Source organism: Aethalodelphis obliquidens, unplaced genomic scaffold, assembly GCF_003676395.1.
Source record: "Aethalodelphis obliquidens isolate GAN/ISIS:26980383/991018 unplaced genomic scaffold, ASM367639v1 scaffold2, whole genome shotgun sequence".
Lineage (NCBI taxonomy): Eukaryota > Metazoa > Chordata > Mammalia > Artiodactyla > Delphinidae > Aethalodelphis > Aethalodelphis obliquidens.
Window position 1 is genome coordinate 59,394,726 of NW_020837946.1, and position 16,112 is coordinate 59,410,837.

Below are 16,112 nucleotides of genomic sequence, written 5' to 3' on the forward strand. Positions count from 1 at the left end.
AGGCGGACTCTCAACCACTGCGCCACCAGGGAAGCCCAAAGTTTTAATTTTTAAATGATGCTTCTTTGTGGTTCCTGGAACGCACCGGGGCAGCTAGTGTACCACCTCTTTCATCTGCAAAGTGGTATACAAAGTTTTCAGGATTCTGCGACTATCAGAACAGCTCTAGGATCTAGATAAAGCCCCTAGCGCTCTCCACATTCTTCAGATGAAGGTGCTGAATTGGAATCCCAGGGAAATGACTTGCTACACAGCTACACAGTTGAGTCCCCTAGTCCTACTGAAACCCCTTCACTCTATTTTTCTGAAATATCTGGTAATGGCAAAGATACATTCTGTCAAAGATGGTGATAGAACCATCAACACAACGCTGTTTATGCCACTTCCAGAAGGTAAGTAGTACATTTACCTGTTAGATTGCGGTGGGCAGAATAATGGCCCCCAAAGACGTCCATGTCCTTATCCCCAGAACCTATGAATATGTTAGATTACATGGTAAAAGGGACTCTGCAGATGTGATTTAGTTAAGGATCAAAATAAGCAGATTATTCTGATGTTTCTAGGTGGCTCCAATGTAACTGTAATTGTAGGGTCCTTAAAAGACGGAAGAGGGAGGCAGAAGAGTTAGAACCAGAGAGCTAACAGTGGGAGTAGGACTCAGCCCGATTTTGCTGGCTTTGATGATGGAGGAAGCCAAGAGCCAAGGAGTGAGGGCAGCCTCTGGAAGATGGAGAAGGCGGAACAATACATGATTCCCCCTGGAGCCTTCAGAAGGAATGGGCCTGCTGATACCTTGATTATAGCCCAGTGAGACCAACTTCAGACTTCTAAACTACAGCACTGTAAGGTTATTCATTTGTGTTTCTTTAAGCTTGTGGCTTACACAATTGGTTACAGCAGTCACAGAAAACTAACAGAGATTACTATACTTTATACTAAAAACCCATACTTTTTGCAAATAGAAGCCATTGCATTGAAAATAAATTGGTAGGTTTTTCCTTTGTCTTAATATATAATCAATAGGGAAAATGAAAAGTCAATATTAAATACTTTAGGTACCTAAATATGAATATACATGTATAAACATATGTCTTCTTTTTTTTTTTTTGCAGTATGTGGGCCTCTCACTGCTGTGGCCTCTCCCGCCGTGGAGCACAGGCTCCGGACCCGCAGGCTCAGCGGCCATGGCTCACGGGCCCAGCCGCTCCGCAGCATGTGGGATCTTCCCGGACCGGGGCACGAACCCGTATCCCCTGCATCGGCAGGCGGACTCTCAACCACTGTGCCACCAGGGAAGCCCTATGCCTTCCTTTTTATTAACAATAAGTTTCAGATAGGTTGCTGCTTTTAATATTATAATAGAATTAAGGAAAAAAGGGAAAAGAATCCTAAGTTTTAAGAACAGCATAGATGAGACACAGATTAATTTAGAATGAAATCGCACTGAACTGAAACATTGTCATCACCTTGCTGGCATCTAGACCTTTTCTTCCTCTCGACATCACTAGAGCACAAATGTCAACCAATATTATAATATTTGAGCAGCATTCTGTTTACAACTAGCATAGACCAAGGAATGTCAATCTGGTCAAATTCAATAGCAGCTTTAAACAGAGACCGACTTTGTCCTGAAGTAGCCCACGCTCTCTTATGGCAGACCTTTCATGGGAAAGGGACCATGAGCTCACAGACTCCCTGTACCACCTCCTCAAAAAAGACAGAGAGAATTCCGTGATGCCAAATCACCTGGAATCATGTTCAAAAGGGGGGAGGCCAGCATGCACCAGGGCGCTGGAAATGTGTGCAGTCAAAACAGTTGATTATTTCCAGGTTGTGAGTTCCCAGTACTCACGCACCTTGTCTCTTTACGTTACGCAGGTTGGTTTATAAGTCTAGGACTGTGCCTGGTTATGCATCCAAATTGTAGAAGCCTCTGGCTATTCTTGAAAATAACAGCAGAAACCCATTTCTTCTTCCTGTCTTAGAAGAAGGAAGTGTAGGTATATGTGGTCTAGAGTAGATGAATGTAGGATAAGCTTCTGAGGTAACCTTTTCTTTCCTATGGAAAAAAACACATCTGTTTTCCTTTGCAGTAGTCTTTGAGAGGCTGGCTGAGCCAGAGGTCAAGAAGATGCCCGTGCTTGAGGATAACTGATGAATGTTTATTCTTTGGTAGTAGGCGCGATGAAACGTTATTTGAAGATTGCATCTGTTTATTTGTTTCTACAAAAATGACTCTATTTAAGCAAGATGCTAACAAGTGGTCCCTAGGTAGTCAATTTGGTTGGACAGTTCCCTTTTTGCTTCCTTGGAGCCCTGAAAGGAAACTATTACCAAAGCAGGGGAAGCATCAGACTTCAACCAGTTCCTTTGATTTGCAACTTCTAAAGGAGCAAAACGTACACAGGTTGCCTTTTAGCGAGATAATCCCAGGACCAAGAGGCTGTTTAATCTGTTGAAAGGCAGCATTCTCAGAACCTTCCTTGGCTCAGAGATTTTAGGTTTGGAGGCAATATAATGAATAGATGCTTTGAGACGGGGACAGTCCCTTTATTTAAATAAAACCTCCAAGGAACACACACAGGGTGAAAGCAGGGAAAATTTTACTTGGGGGGGAGGGGAATAAACACTTGTCTTTGAAAGGGACTCCATCCCGTATTCAGTTAGGCAAGCTTCTATGATGTAAGAGCTACGTTGGTGCCTAGCAGCCATGCGCTGTGAGGCAGAGGGCTGTGACAGGTAGTCCGGGTCCCTGGGACACAAAGTCACTGCCAATGCCTGTTCAGGGGTCCCTTCCATAGGGAGTATGACTTTATTGCTTTTGTATCTGCTTATTTATTTCCTTTTTGGTTTCCCTTGGCTTTCAAGTAAAGTTTTTATCTTTGAGAATTTCACTTTAGCTGAGCTTTAGTGAAATGAGGAGAGGAATTTCATTTTATAAATTTCATTCCCTCAATAGGAGAGGGAAAGAAGCAGGATGGGGTGATTAGTGAGAATCCAAACAAGAAAATCAGCCCTAAAAGCAAGACCAAGGACTTCCTGTGTCAGGCCTTTTACATGTGTTACCTTATTTTATTATTACTCTCATATTTTATTGAGAAAACTAAGGCCAGCAACACACAGGGACTTGAGCTCACACAGCTAATGGCTGGAAGAGCTGGGAAGTGAATCCAGGTCAGTCTTATTCCAGTGTCTACGCTGCAGGAACAGTGACCCATCGCACCTGCTCTTTTCTCCTACAGATATCATGGCTCACACTGTGGAAGAGTTAACAATCCATTTAATTAAAGTTCATTGAGAAAAATGCATCTAAGCCCTTCTCAGTTACCAGGTACCAGAGTTGATCTTATGAGTTTCCAGCAATAAATGTTCATGACATCCTACGGAGATGACACGTTAGCACCATGCATCATGCTTGGTCTGAATTAACTTTTTAAAAAGCAACTTTCTGGGGCTTCCCTGGTGGCGCAGTGGTTGGGAGTCCGCCTGCCAATGCAGGGGACGCGGGTTCGTGCCCCGGTCCGGGAAGATCCCACATGCCGCGGGGCGGCTGGGCCCGTGAGCCATGGCCGCTGAGCCTGCGCGTCCGGAGCCTGTGCTCCGCAACGGGAGAGGCCACAACAGTGAGAGGCCCGCAAACCCAAAAAAAAAAAAAAAAAAAAAAAAAAAGGAACTTTGTGACAATAAAACATTTGGCATTGAGGGACTGCCCTTCCAGGGCTGGGACAAATACACCAGAAAGGTAGGTAGAAGTTGAAGTCCGAGCGGGAAAATGGAAAGCACTCAGTATTTCCCATGGAGGGAATTTAATGCTGGAAACTAGCTTTACAGGTGGTGCAAGAGCTGAGAAGCCAAAGAGGTGATGAGGAGGTAACCTGGATTCTAGCCAAGCAGGAAGCCCTCAGGTGGGGGGACAGAGGAAGGAGGAGGCATTGCCAGAGCCGGAGCCAGGTGTCCTGGTGGGAGCTGGAACCCCGGAGGGCCTCCTGGTCCTAGAGGTCCAGCCGCTGCTGGAGATGCTGCCACCCTCCCACCACTGAGGGGAGCTGGAGACCCTTCCACATCCCATCCCTCTCCAACCATAAACCAGAGAATAAGGGAAAGAACTGCATTTTATAAATGATTAAACAGAAGAGGGAAAGAAGGAGCTTGGTGACTGATATTGGTGAGAAGATGGGTCAAAGCAAGAAAACCAACCCTAAAGGCAAAACCAAGGCCCTGCGGAGGTCGGCTTCCTTGTGATGCACAGCAGAGCACAGGGAGGGCAAAATACTGCTCAGAGGACAAACAGCCCAGGACCCTCCACAGAGGGTGGTTGCTGTGACCACAGAGTGGGCACAGGGCTGCTCCATGTTCAACCCCAGCCCTCTCAGCCTCTCCTATTCCGTATCTCCCCAGCCACACTTCCTGGTGGGCTACAGGTAAGGAAGGTGGACAGTGCGTAGCATAGAGTGGGCCTTCATTAATGCTTCCTGTGCTTGGTTCCTAGGGCTGCCCTATGTCTTGATCTATAGCCAGAAAACGCATATCACAAATGAGCCCTAGAAGAAACAGACCCCCTCTCTGATTACATGTCATACCTTTCAACACATCAACCATGCGCTGAGGACAAAAATTCTTCCTCCCTACCTGGGCATGAAAGAATCCGAATTGGGCTGTGAAGATGTGATCCTAAAAAGCTAGGCAGAGAGGACAGATAAAGGCAGAGGTATTCAGCTTTCTCTGCTTTTCTTGGCTTTCTCCCCTGAAGACTTCCCTCAGGAGTGACCGTAATTGGTTCTTGTTTGCTTCTGGAGACGGGATGCATTCTACTGCTTTTTATCATGCTTATATTACTACTGAAAAGGAGAAACAGTAAGGGAAAATATTCCTTTTGGCACCAGAGCCAATTCAGAAATACTAATCAGGTGATGAAAAATGAGTTTAGTCTCTATTACAACACGCACAATAACTCCCCAGTAGATCATTATGAGGTATAAGGCGCTGTAATAGGCCTCGTGGAAAACCATATTCAGGCCCTTTTGAAAGGGGGTAATTCTTTTTACTGAAGTATTTGCTCATAGAAGCCTTTTGCAAGGCACAGCATTTTAAGCCAAGAGACAAGAATAACAAGGTAGATTGGGACACAAAACTCATGGCAGAACTCTGGCAACCCAGCGTAATAAAACGTCATCTAAGCCCGCATCCAATTCAAGTATATAATGAAGGTGTATTATGTGCAGAGCAATGTGCTAGGCTAAAGTACAGACTCTGATAAAGAACCTGGTCTGAATGAGCTCTTGATCTTTTGGGGAAAGTAGAACTTCCATGGATTAAACAATTAGTGAGAATCTGAGTCAATGAATAAGTGCAACAATATTCTGGATTTCAAATCCCCCTTTTCTCAGTTCAGGTGAGAAAATCTTTAGGAAGTGGGAAGAATATTTAATGTTTTTAGTGAAAACGATACACTTACATTCCCTTGTTTTGGCATTTTGGAATAATACAACTAAGGTCTTAGAAGTGTGTGTCTCATTCTTGTAATAATTATCATCAATATCATCATTCTTTGGTTGACCAAATGAAATTAAAAGATAGACCTAAATCAGACTCATACAGATTTCACCACTCTGAAATAACTATGTAAGTTTTCCCGTTTGTTAACTCATGGGAAAATTCATCTATAGACCTCTTTGGCTTCCATCGGTAGGCTTTTTAAAGTTTTTCCTAGTTTAAAATTGACGTGTAGATTTCCAGTTTCAGCTTCAACCTGTAAAAGTGGTCATTCCTGCTGTTACGAGAAAAAGCTGAACAGAGTGAAAAGAATGACTTCTCTCAGGTTCGTCAAAGAACTGAGTATGTCCAGAAAACTGCCACCCCGACATCTGGCGAAACGGGGGAATCCAGTCACAGCTGACATTTGCCTAACCTGGACTGGAAGCCACAAACGGGTAGGAACGCTTAAACGGTGCTTAATTAATTAAACCAGGAGGCCGTGAGACTGAGGTGGCTCTAATGCCCGGTGGTCTGTGTAAGCAAACCCAAATCTAAGCCTGCAACTGCCTCAAGGTTCCGACACTGAAACCCAAGGACAACCAGTCACAGCCGGCTAGGCTTTACGCTACTGCCAGTCAACAGTTTCCTAATTTTGCCTTCACCTTTTCTCTATAAAATTACCTCCCTGAGCTCCCATGGGTGGAGTGCTCCTAAGCACTTCCGGTGTCGTGCTGCCAGGTTCGAATCGACTTTTGCTCAAACAAACTCTTAATATTTTTAATAGGACTCAACAATGGTCATTTCGATGATGTGCTGGAGGCTGAATGTGGAGTAACCCGGGAGTGAGAAACTCCTGGGGGAGATAGTCTTAGGTGGGCACCCACACTTTTGTGGGCTTTACCCCTTGGAATTCCTCCAAATTCTCCTGGTGAAGAGCCACAAATGATCTCCTTGTGGCTTTGGCAGGGGGAGGGGAAGAATGAGCATTATGATATAGACCCAGAGCATTCTCCGTAGCAAAGGCCTACTCTCCAGGGAAAAGGCTTTACGAGAGTCTTATCCCACGTGGGGGAAGCGCATTTCTCCGACTCTAGTCTCCTCCGGCCTTCCTGTCTCACCTAAAGAAGGAAAAAGCAGCTAAGAAACAGCGGTGGAAGTCCCATGGCAGGGACACGGGCCCACTAAATGACTGAGATCTAATCACAAGACTATATTCACTTCCCTTCTGCCCTATGCCCCCCACAAATGCCAATATAAACATAGTGGATTACAGCTGAATGAGCTGTAGATTCAGACTCTATCAAAGGAGGAGTTCTCAGGGAAGCCCAAACACAGCAGAGGAGATGAAAGCAAGGACATTGGAGGAATTTGAAACCTCTGGAATCTATAGCTACAGCAAATATTAAACACAGCCCAACTCCTAGCCAGATTAACATAAAACCTCACACTAAAGGCTTATTTATCTCAGTTCCTATTACCCAATACATCATGTCTGCTTTTCAACCAAAAATCACAAGGCATGCTAGAAGGCAAGGAAAACAGAGTCTGAAGAGACAAAGTAAGCATCAGAGCCAGACTTAGACATAACAAATTTTGGAATTATCAAACAAGAAATTCAAATTAACTGTGATTAACACATTAACTATAGAGTAGCATTCCATTAATAATACTAAGAAAAATGTAGACAATATGCAAAAATATATTGTGTAACAAAAGCAGAGAAACTAAGAAAGAAATGTCTTCCTTTCTTCTCCTTCCTCCATAGACCAGCAAGAGAGAAGGAAGAGCAGAGAGGGAATGGGAATGGGAGGAGGCACAACACAGCCCTCTAACAAGTGCTGGAACCACCAGCCTCAGTCTCTTCAGAGATTCAACTCCACCAAAAGCTAGACGTTTAAAAAATGGATCTAGCCAGTTATTTTGTGGATAATAACAAACTTATTCTAAAGTTTATATAGAGAGGCAGAAGACCCAGAAGAACCAACACAATTTTGAAGGAGAAGAATAAAGCTGGAGAGCTGATGCTACTCCACTTTATGACTTACTATCAATATAAAGCTTCTGTAACCAAGACAGCGTAGTATTGACTGAAGAGACAAATAGATCAACAGAACAGAACAGAGAGCCCAGAAATACACCCACATAAATATAGTCAACTGATCTTTGACAAAGGAGCAAAGAAAAACAATGGAGCAAAGACAGTCTTTTCAACAATGGTACTGGGACAACTGATGTCCACATGCAAAAAAATGAATCTAGACACAGACATTATATTCTTCACAAAAATTCACTCAAAATGGATCACAGGCTTAAACATAAAATGCAAAGCTATAAAACTCCTAGAAGATAACATAGGAGAATACCTACATGACCTTGGGTATGGCAATGACCTTTTTTTTTTTTTTTTTGAGGTTGGGTCAGCCAATCTAGAGTGTTTGATCTACTGATTATTTTCTATATACCAGACAGATCATCCAAGGATCCTACAATGTAGGAAAGTGAGACTCAGAGTAAGTGAACGTCCAAAGCCTCAGTGCTGTGAAGAGGGGAGATAGGATTGAAGCCCAAGACTGCCTGGTCTCAGAGCTCATATCTTCCCACCGTGCCCTGCGGACTCTAGGTTACCACTTTATTATGCAAGGACATAACTCAGGAACAGGCAGGTGGAAGAGATGCATAGGGCAAGCTATGTGGGAAGTGGTGAAGAGCTTCTATACCCTCTGCAGGTGTACCACTGTCCTGGAATCTCTGTGTGTTCACTAACCTGGAAGCTTGGTGATGACTTTAGATACAACACCAAAGGCACACAATCCATGAAATAAATAACTGATAAACGGAAATTTCATTAAAATAAAAATCTTCTGCACTGTGAAAGACAATGTCAAGAGAGTGAGAAAACAAGCCACGGACTGGGAGAAACAATTTGCAAAAGACACAGCTAATAAAAGACTGTCATCCAAATTATATGAAGAACTCTCAAAACTGAACAAGAAAACAAAAACCCTGTTTAAAAAAGTGGGCCACAGACCTTAACACACACCTCACGAAAGAGGATACAGAGAGGGCAAATAAGCATATGAAAAGATGTTCCATACCCCCCACATCATATGTTACCGGGGAAATGTAAATGAAAACAACGAGACACCACTACCCACAGATATGAATGGCCAAAATCCCGAATACTGACAACCCCAAATGCTGACAGGTACCTGGAGCAACAGGAACTCTCATTCACTGCTGGTGGGAAATCAAAATGGTGCAGCCTCTTAGGAAGACAGTTTGGCAGTTCCTTACGAAACTAAACATGCTCTTATCACATCTGATTTAGCTATCGTACTCTTTGGTATTCACCCAGATCAGCTGAAAGCTTATGGGTACACAAGACCCTGCACACGGATATTTATAGCATAACTGTCAAAACTTGGAAGCAACCAAGATGTCCTTCAATAGGTGAATGGATCAATAAACTGTGGTACGTCTTTATTCAGCACAAAAGGAAGTGGGTTATCAAGCCATGAAAAGACATGGAGGAACTTTAAATGCATGTTACTAAGTGAAAGAGGTCAATCTGAAAAGGCTACATACTGTATGATTCCAACTATATGACATTTTTGAAAAGGCAAAACTGTGGAAACAATAAAAAGATCAGTAGTCGGCAGGGGTTGGGGGGCAGGGATGAACAGGCAGAGCACAGAGGATTTTTAGAGCAGTGAAAATACTCTGTATGATACCATAATGATGAATATATGTCATTATATATTCATCCAAACCCATGGCATGTATAACACCAAGAGCGAACCATAATGTGAGCTATGGACTTTGGGTGATTATGATGTGTCAATGTAGGTTTGTCAGTTGTAACAAATGTATCCTCTGGTGGGAAATGTTGAAAACGGGGGAGGATATGCATGTGTATGGGCAGAGTGTATATGGAAATCTCTGTGCCTTCCCCTCAATTTTGCTGTGAACCTTGAACTGCTCTAAAAAATAAAGTCTTCCTTAAAAAATGGACATGACTATCCTTAGTAACTGAAATAATATTTTTTAGAGCCCAAAGTGACAAAAAATTTATGGACTAAGACTGAGTGTTGTTATGGTTGCCAAGTACCAGTGGGAAAGAAAGTATTCAACTCAACACAGTTAAGAGTGGTTACCAGGGAGAGATTATTTCATGTGTATATTTCACTGAGTTGAGACTCCTTAATCCACCCAAATAAATATATATGTTCATGTTTTTTTTTTTTTATGTTCATTTTTTTTAAATTGTGGGAACCAAAGTCCATAGTTTAGTCTCGGGGGAGTCTGACTATCTAGCCAGGCTTCTAGAGCAGAACAAACTTAAGTGTACTAAAGGCTGCTTGGTGAGTCCATAAAACTGGAACAAAGAAGTCCCTACAAGAAAAGTGCTGCCCAGATGCTTCTGCTGACTGGTCTGGGAGTACTGTTCTCTAGCAGGTACTAGCAAATGGTTCAAGTTCCTCCCAGCATCTCCTAACACAATGCTGCAAGATGGCATGTTTTTAGAATGGTTCAAGCCCTCATCAATAGAGATTGTTTCTGATTTCTTCTAGTGGTGGGAGAGAGCCTCAGTTCGATACTAATCTTTCTTGTAATATACAGGATATTCTGAGTGTTCACTTTCTAAGAGGTGTGTCTACATGTCTATTAGATACGCCTAAGCCAGGTATTTGCTGGCAAAAAGCAAAACGCTAACTTTCTGGCGAGGCACCCATTCTTAACAGCTGGAATATTCTCTTTGAGGTCTTACACAGAGTGGTTCACGGTTTCCTTATGGACTGGCCTGATCAGGTCCAGATTTTCTTTTAACGGTAATACCAACATATTATTATTAAATTTTCATTTCAGTAATAGGAGCTAAGAGATGCAAAACAAGTAAACCATAATATTCCACAAAGATCACTGTCCACTGTGGCATATCTACCCTCACGACGATAATTTTCATGGAAATATCAACTCTGTGATAAATTATTAAAGCTCCTTTCCCTCCTCTGTTTACAAATCTAAGCCTTCGTCTCATCACTCGCCTTTTCTTCCACTACAAGAAATTCTGTCAACAAAGTCCAGAATTATACAAACAGCTCATACAACACAACAACAACAACAAAAACCAAACAACCCAATAGAAAAATGTGAAGAAGACCTTAATAGACATTTCTCCAAAGAAGGCATTCAGATGGCCAGTGGGCGCATGAAAAGATGCTCAACATCCCTAATAATTAGAGAAATAATAATTCTCAAATTATTAATTCACAAATCAAAACTACAATGAGATACTACCACACACAGGTCAGAACTGTCATTGTCAAAAAGTCTACAAATAACAGATGCTGGAGAGGGTGTGGAGAAAAGGGAGCCCACCTACACTGTTGGTGGGAATGTAAGTTGGTGCAGCCACTATGGAAAACAGTATGAAGGTTCCTCAGAAAACTAAAAATAGAATTACCATATGATCCAGCAATCCCACTCCTGGGCATATACCTGACAAAACTATAATTCAAAAAGATACACATGCACCCCTATGTTCACAGAAGCACTATTCACAATAGCCAAAACATGGAAACAACCTAAATGCCCACGGGCAGATGAATGGATAAAGAAGATGTGGGGTATATATATATGTGTGTGTGTGTATATATATATGTATATATATACATATATATATGTATATATATACATATATATACACACACACACACATATACACACAATGGAATACTACTCAGCCATAAAAAGAACAAAATAATGTCATTTGCAGCAACATGTATTCAACTAGAGATTATCATACTAAGTCAGAAAGAGAAAGACAAATACCTTATAATTTATATGTGGAATCTAAAATATGGCACAAATGAACCTATCTACAAAACAGAAACAGATTCACAGACATAGAGCACAGACTTGTGGTTGCCAAGGGGGAGGGGGAGACGGATGGACTGGGAATTTGGGGTTGGTTGATGCAAATTACTTCATTTAGAACGGATAAACAAGGTCCTACTGTATAGCACAGGGAAGTATATCCAATCTCCTGGGATAAACCATAATGGAAAAGAATATTAAAAAAAGAATGTGTATGTGTATAAAACAGAGTCACTTTGCTGTACAGCAGAGATTGGCACAGCATTGTAAATCAACTCTACTTCAATAATAAAAAAAAAGGCCAGAATTAAGCACTGCCTCTCTTCCTATTCCAAATTTGGGAATAGTGTGTTGAGCACTTTTGGGAAACAAAGTGAATATAAGATTCAGAGGCATGGTTCAATTCTTGAAACTTTTGTGAATTGGTGCTTATTAACATACGAGCTAACAAAAGACCACCACATTTCCTTTTATAATCTCAAATTTAAATCTGGGCATGGTGGATTCTGGAAGTTAACATTTATTTATAACGTAATTCTTTAAAATAGAATGAATATAGAAAAGCTATGGTTGAAGCTCTACTTCCCTGGAAGCCAGGGAATAGGGCTCCTGCTGGGTTGATTCCAAAGGTAGATAAATGGTTTGCATAACGTGTTTCAGGAAAAGCTCTTGTACTGAAGATGCTAAATTAATCGGCATATACAAGCCAGTATAAATACATATTCTTGTATATTGGCATTACAAGCTAATATAAATACATATTCTGTCCCCTACTCCTCTCCCACACAAATGGTATGTACACTGGCCTGACCTTGCTTTTCTCACTTAATGTCTCTTAGAGATCTTTTCATATCAGAACCTAAAAAGCTACTTCATCTTTTTTTTTTTTTTTTTTTTTTTTTTTTTTTTACTACTTCATCCTTTTTGTTGTTCCTACATGCACTTTTGGGTAGCTGCATGGTATGCTATTATGTGGATATGCTATACTTTGCTTAACAATCATTTATTGATAGATATGTAGTATTGTTAACCTGAGGCTACTGTATGCATACTGAAGGATAAAGCAAATGAGAAATTATGGGATATCCTATTTCTATCATCTCTGTGTCCTTGGAAACCCAGGATTCCCAATGTGGAAGAAGAAAGACATATATGTAAAGCTTTGAAATAATGACCAAACCAGTAGCAATGAACATCTTGAGTTTTGAAATCAAGTCTTCTTGGGAGAAATGGCTGATTCCAGGGACAAGAAATGTATAAGATGACCCTGGAATATCTTGTTATGAAAGCCAGGAAGGAAGCTGTCAAAAACTACAAGGGTCACATCAAAAAGGACTCAGAGCTACCTTGGGTGCATAGAATCATAGATATTTTAGGACTAAAAGGGGCCAGAGAAATAATCTCATCATTAATCCACCTATTAAGCACTGCCTATCTGCCCAACACTGCACTAATTTTGCAGAGGAAAGAAAAGACACGGTGATATTATCTATGATTTCTATAACTGTGCAGTCCAATAGGTTAGCCAGTAGCCACATGTAGCCATTTACATTTAAATTAATTAAAATGTAAAAAATTTTGCTCCTCAGTCTCATTAGCTGTGCTTCAAGTGCTCAACAGCCATATGTGCCTTGTCCCAGCCATGGTCATCTCCTGTCGAGGATCATGATAGTGTCCTGAGAAGTCTACAGGCTTCCATCCCTACCATTCTCAACTCCATAATCAACATGACCCTACATCTGATGTGGGTCAGACATTACTCTGCCTAAACCCCTCCAACAGCTTCTCCTCCCACTCAGAGTGAAAGCCAAACTCCATGCAATATACAGTCTATCTATCTGGCTCCTCGATCACCTCTCCGATCTTACGCCACTCTCTCTTGCCCTGCTCAGTCGGCTCCCCACTCTTCTCCTGCACGCTCTTGCCAGCGCCCCCATGGCTCACACTGGGGCTCACACTCTCACCTCCTCCAGGTCTGTACTCCAACACACCTTCTTAGGGAGTCCTGCTCTGCCCGAGAGTATACTGTATCCCTGACCCAAATCTGGCATTCTTTATCCCTCTTCCTCTAGCGCTTATCATACTTGACATTTTATATATTTGTTTCTTACCTGTTTTCTCCACTGAAATGTTAGCTCTCTGAAGGCAAGAGCTCGGTTTTGCTCTCTTTTCTACCCCTCAGCTCTTGACATGCAGCAGCTACTCAAGTATTTATTGAATGAATGGAGGAATTTCTTCATGGGTTCATTCGTTAGAGCAGACTTCATCAGTGGGTGAGTGAAGGGAAAACTCTCTGTGAAGAGTTGGTGAGGGGTAACTTATACGAAGGGATGTTGAAAAGGAGACGACTGGTGGTTTCCACTGCCATGAAGAAATGGGTTCAATGGCTTGTAACCGAGAGGACTATTAAGTATTAATAATGCCTCTCTTCCCGCCTTTTTAAAAAAATGTGTTTGATAAACTGAGGAATGAGTACTTCTCAAATTTTAATAACTGTATGAATGACATGAGGATTTCATTAAAATGCAGATCTTTATTCCATTGGTCTGGGGTGTGACTTGAGATTCTCCATTCCTGCCTAGTAATGTTGATGCTGCTGGTCTGTGAACCACACTTTGAGCATCAAGAAATTAGATGACTACCAGTAGCACCCTTTGGGTCCATAACTTCATAAAATGTGAGTGTTTCCTAAAAATTGAGTCCAGTTGATACAATCATAAGGTCATCACCCTAACAAGATTTATATTACACAAATAAACCCATACGTTTTCTGGTTAAAGGAATCATTTCCCAGCTACTTATATTTTTATTTTCTGAATACTCAATCAAGTCCCTCCCAGGAAAATTAAATGTTTATGATTTATTAAAGAAAATGACTTTGGCCTCTAGGAGTATTTGAATAAGATACTTAATATTCACAAATAACATACTTCAAAATTTCTGAATTATATATAACTCATCTCAACCAAATTCATTATATAAATATGTAATAAGGTTCCCACGCATAGGTATAACACAACATAATCCTTACGTTACCCTCTTCAGGGAATAAGGTGAAAAATAATCACATTCAATATTTATGAAATTAGTATTTGAAGGTGAAGGAGTGTTTACAATGAGAATCTAAATACCTATAGCATAAAGTATTTTCAGAATTTGCTGGGTATCTCGATCTGCATCCTTATTCTAGCTAGTGGAGGCAGAATAGGAATTTCTTCACAGATAATAAAAAACTCTCTGGAAGAGCCATAGAGACAGGGCGAGGGATGACTCAGCCATGGACAAGGCTCAAACCACACTGCAGGTTCCCTTGGCCAAGCCTCACAGCCTCTGCCACGGCGCATCACTGATGATCACAAAGTACATGCGATGGATCCCAGAAACTCTGCCACTGCTCACCCCAAAACCCAGCCTCTCCCCTGCTACCCTCACCAAAAGAAATGGACTCTGCAAAGAGTGGCAGTTTGGGTCACATCCTTGAGCTTTAATTGTGGGATTGGACTTTGAAAAACCCCAAAGTTCGCATTCCTGCCCTACCAAGAAAAACCTGGAAGAAATGGCTCCCAACCTGGGTTGTTAAAATCTAAGTGTAGAGAACAGATTTATAAATATAAACATGCATGTTTATATCATATAATCAAGATTACAGCTATCTTACATATCCTGAAAGAAAGGCAAAGTTCCCATCTCTCAAAATTTGGAAGTATTTTCAAAAATAACTCTTACAAAGGCATTTCGTAGCGATTAATCCTCAAAATTGTGTAACATAATAAGACACAATAACACAGTAACCTATAATATAATGAACTATCATGTTACATAATTCTAGTTTGAATAAAAACGTGTAAATATCAACTTATTCCACGGACATTTGAGAATGTCCTCTGCACTGTGCTAAGCTGATTCCTTAGAATTCAAACGGGATTATTCTGGCAAATGATGTTAAGTACGGGTGTATGGGTGACAGTGCTAGGCTTGGGCTACAAAATGTTTAAAAATGAGACTGGCCCAATTACCCTCTGATACAATCTGAGAAGTTACAGAAATTACTTAAATCAGTCCACTACAGGTGATTTTTCTCATCCTTGGTGCTTTGAAGATTCATAATCAATGCCTTAGATGAAACAATTTAAAGAACCATTTAGGGAGATTAGTGATCATGTAAGGGTATTCCTGAATTTCTTGATTTTGAGAGATCTATGGACCATGTTCCCTACAGACATCAATTGTGTCCTGAGTTGACCTTCGGGCCCCTCTGCATCTCCTGAATTTCCATTACTGCAAATATTTCACTGTGCCACAGTTATTTACATATCTGTTTCTCTGAGTACAAGACAAGCTCCTTAAAATCAAAAATTGTGTTCTTGTGATCTCAGAATCCCCATAGTGCTTTGTTCGTAGAGATTTTTGCATTAAATATTTATTTAATATGTGGAGAAATCTCTGAGGAGTTTTTACTTGGCCATCGTATGAAAAGAATGGAAAGAATCTTCCTCTTTTCGTTTCTGAAATTTCAGTTTTGGTCGTCATGGTTAGATACAGAAAGGCTAAGTTTATCGGATGTTGTCAGACAATTTGTGGACTATTTTGCTTTTGTTTCTGCCTTCCTAGGAATAACATTTCTTTTCAGTTCATATCTGTAATATGTATTTTAAGAGTGGAAGGGAGAAACATTAAAGTTGACACCTTTGTAGTTCCTTTAGATCAAGGAAGTTCTTGAAAGCAGATTGCCCTACAGACATGAAACCATCCTTCTCTGT

At 41.1% G+C, this 16,112-nt stretch overlaps 1 protein-coding gene across 1 annotated transcript in view; it reads right to left on the reverse strand.

Annotated features, from left to right (window-relative positions):
- RAPGEF4 (Rap guanine nucleotide exchange factor 4) overlaps nucleotides 1-16,112 on the reverse strand; it is a 234,699-nt gene that overhangs the window by 88,236 nt on the left and 130,351 nt on the right. The gene's annotated exons all lie outside the window — the stretch shown is intronic.